This window comes from Prorops nasuta, unplaced genomic scaffold, assembly GCF_024137725.1.
Source record: "Prorops nasuta isolate Cenicafe-Biocafe unplaced genomic scaffold, Cenicafe_Pnas_1.2 PNAS00002, whole genome shotgun sequence".
Classification (NCBI taxonomy): domain Eukaryota; kingdom Metazoa; phylum Arthropoda; class Insecta; order Hymenoptera; family Bethylidae; genus Prorops; species Prorops nasuta.
In genome coordinates, this window is record NW_027116799.1 from 10,664,025 (window position 1) to 10,668,111 (window position 4,087).

At 29.0% G+C, this 4,087-nt stretch overlaps 1 long non-coding RNA gene across 1 annotated transcript; it reads right to left on the minus strand.

Moving 5' to 3' along the window:
- Positions 1–2,652: 2,652 nt before the first annotated feature.
- Positions 2,653–3,692, minus strand: LOC136779656 (uncharacterized). The gene is made up of 4 exons (XR_010823628.1): positions 3,585–3,692; positions 3,324–3,498; positions 3,030–3,250; positions 2,653–2,766 (listed from the first exon to the last, which is right to left on the minus strand). It is a non-coding gene; the product is annotated as an uncharacterized lncRNA (long non-coding RNA).
- Positions 3,693–4,087: the final 395 nt, after the last annotated feature.

Here is a 4,087-nt window from a genome sequence, read left to right on the forward strand (position 1 = left end):
TCTATTTTCTACCAATTTATCAAACGAGATTAATACTAATTATTACATTTTTAAGAGGGCATTTACTCTAACAGCAAAATTCATCCCAATCACGAATTTCGCTATTAGAACTGTTTTGAGTACAGGCTATATATTGTTTCCTATTGTCATTAGAAACAAAATAATCTCTACTTAAAATAGTTTTATTTATAAGGTGTGACAATAAATAATAATTTAAATTAATTAAAAAAAATGCTTTTAAAGGGCTGTAGTATCTTTAAAAATATTTACCATTTATTTTAATAATTCTAGCAGTAAACCATTCTCTTTTCCCTGCAACTTTCTGCAGCCATATTAATTCTATATTCTTTCCGTCATAACGATCGTATGGTTTAATAAATTCACAATTAATAACGTCCACTGTTCTCGACGCTTCCCAAAATATTAAAGCATACTTTTCATTTCTTGTGCCTTTTGAAGCCAATTGAACAGTTTTACGTAAAGTTAATCTTAACGGGAATCCGTATACCGACATTACAGGGCGAAAACTATTTCGCATGCAGCGTCGTCATTTGTTGACGGATTGTAAAGTTATTACAGGTTTTTGGAAATGCCAGATGCTTATCTACTAAGTTACGTTAAGACAATTAACAAAAATTGAAAAAAATTTTTTGTTTAAATAAATAAATTAACATTATTGAGAAACAACAATTAAATCGCAAAATCCCCCAATGTACTTTACTAGATAATGTTCAGACGTTTCCAAAAAGTCCACATAAATGCAAATCCGTCAAGAAATGACGATGCTGCATGCGAAATAAATAATGGAAGAATTTCGTGTTAGCGACTTCCCGAACACGAAATTCTTCCATTATTTATTTCGCATGCAGCATCGTCATTTCTTGACGGATTTGCATTTATGTGGACTTTTTGGAAACGTCTGAACATTATCTAGTAAAGTAAATTGGGGGATTTTGCGATTTAATTGTTGTTTCTCAATAATGTTAATTTATTTATTTAAACAAAAAATTTTTTTCAATTTTTGTTAATTGTCCTAACGTAATTTAGTAGATAAGCTTCTGGCATTTCCAAAAACCTGTAATAACTTTACAATCTGTCAACAAATGACGACGCTGCATGCGAAATAGTTTTCGCTCTGTAATGTCGGTATACGGATTCCCGTTAATATCAGTTGTTTCCCTAATAGCAGCAGAGACATAAATATCCCTTGGCCCATCAGTCACATTATTCTTTGTCAGCTCGAACATATCTTTTCTTAAAATTCCTTCGTTAAGGAAAATCTCTTCAGCCTCATGGTTGTGCTGTTTTTTACTGCAAAAGTTTATGTTGTTTCTCAAATTAGCTGTACCTGTGCAATCTCTACTTCGACATTTTAAATATCTGTTAATACATATAAATTATCAAATGAAGGAAGCTATTCTTTACAACAAGGTGATTACTCTCAATTAGCTGATTAGAAATACTTACATGATATTTTCATTATTGTTATTGGTATGGATTTTGCTTTGGTAATAGGCAAATCCATCTGGATAAAAAATTGTACATGCTTTTCTAGGCTCCATATTATATTTAAATTTTAATATTTAATCAAATTTATTCAAATTTTAGAAAAATGCAGAAAAACCAGGTAACGCTTCGTTGATTTTGTTAAACAAAAGAAAGTTACAACAAAGTCAACGAAGCATTACCTGGTTTTTCTACAGTTTTCTAAAATTTGAATATATTTGATTAAATATTAAAATTTAAATATAATATGGAGCCTAAAAAAATATGTACAATTATTTATCCAGATGGATTTGCCTATTACCAAAGCAAAATCCATACCAATAACAGTAATGAAAATATCATGTAAGTATTTCTAATCAGCTAATTGAGAGTAATCACTTTGTTGTAAAGAATAGCTTCCTTCATTTGATAATTTATATGTATTAACAGATATTTAAAATGTCGAAGTAGAGATTGCACAGGTACAACTAATTTGAGAAACAACATAAAATTTTTCAGTAAAAACAGCACAACCATGAGGCTGAAGAGATTTTCCATAACGAAGGAATTTTAAGAAAAGATATGTTCGAGCTGAAAAAGAATAATGTGACTGATGGGCCAAGGGATATTTATGTCTCCGCTGCTATTAGGTAAACAACTGATATTAATGCATAAATGTTAGGATAAAACAATGATTAATTAAATGTTTTCATACTTAAATTATCATTGTGTACAGGAATCCTTCTGCAGCTGCAAGATTGCCTTTTGCAAAAATAAGAGGAACTATTCGATATTGGGCAAAATCTTTTCACCCTAAAACACCTATATTATTAAAGGATTGCGAACCAGTATTGAATGGAATAAGATGGAGAGAGCACTTAAAATATAAATGTGGCAGTCAAATACATAGATTACGTGTAAATGGATTTGAAGGAACGAATGCTGATCATTCAGTAATCTTTCATGACAAGAAACTCTGCAAGGAGTTGAAGAATAGCACGATCATTAGTATAGATGCTACGTATAAATGTGTACCTAGGATAGAAAAAGCCTATCAATTGTTAACAATTATGGGACAAAAAAACCAAAAGGTAGTATCATCTTCTATATTTTAAATGTGGTTAAAGTTTAATTGACCAATATTTTTCACATTCTTACCCTTGTTTAGTTTATACCATTTATATGGGTCCTGATGTCGTAGAAAGATGAGCAGTCATACACAAATGTCCTATCGTTCATCAAAGCAAAAATAATGCCAAATTTGAAGCCCGACAGCTGCATCTGTGATTTCGAAAAAGGACTACACAATGGAATAAAAGCAGTGTTTCTTACGTGCAAAATAATAGGGTACAATTTTCACTATGTTTACGTAAGATCCTATGATATTATTACAAATAATTTATATGATTACTTTTTCTAACACTTTCTTCCTTCTCATTTATAGAATGTTAATATAAAAGCACAAAAATTAAAATTGACAAAGAATCTTCCTCCGCTCAAAAAAATAAAAATTTTAATTTATAAAAAGAAATTGTGCAATTTACCACTTCTTCCAAGTCATCTGATAATCCCTGCATACCTCAATATAAAGGTAGAAATAGAAATGGATCCAGTCTTGCAGCAGTATTTAAAAAATTCCTTAAATATGTAGAGAAAACTTGGACACAGAACCCAGATGTCATATCCGTATTCAAGCTACCAATAAGGACAAATAACCATATTGAAAGATACCATAGAACACTAAATGAATATATGGGCCGTCAACCTACAATAAGTATATTTCTTTGTAAGTATATATTTCAAATCACACCATACATTACCTTGGCTGCTCTACTAACTTCATTAATATATATTTTCAGTTTCCTTAATTAAATTAATAAAATTGCTGGTTATTGAAAGAAATAGTATTTCAATTTCAAAGAAGTCATCCAATGCCAAGAAATATAAAAATTGACTCACTGCTGCAGAGGACGCATTTAAGGAGAAATTCTAGGAATTCATGAATAATTCCATCTACAAAAATGATAATTTTATGATAAGAATTAAAAAGATAGTTAGAGAAATAGGTAGGAAAAAATGATTGTGTATTCTTATATCACATTCAAGTTTCGATATAAACTTCTTTATCTTCATTTTAGATTTTCAAAAGGCTCCTATCATATTTAAACGAAATGTAATCAGAAATTTTGGCACTTCTGGGATAGTCATCATTAAAAATACACATTTGTAATAAAAAGAACATTTTTAAAGTTTGTAAATATTTTCCTACATGCATATTACAGTATGGTAAATTCCATTTTTGATGTTTACAACAATGCTTTTAATAAACCCGATTATATGGTATTTTTCCAGCTGTCATTTAAATATAATATGCTTTTTCTTCAAATTATTATTTAGTTTATTCTTCCATAATATTCAATTAGCAAATGTATTTACAAATCAAAATTTTTTTTTTAATTATTTTTGGTTAAAGTCATTAAAAACGAAAATAATTTTAATTATTTAATAAATATATTAAAAAAATAAATTTCATTAAAGTTTTCACTGTGCATGGTGAGTACTGTGTATCAAGCTTGAAATATTATTGTCATATTTATTGTGA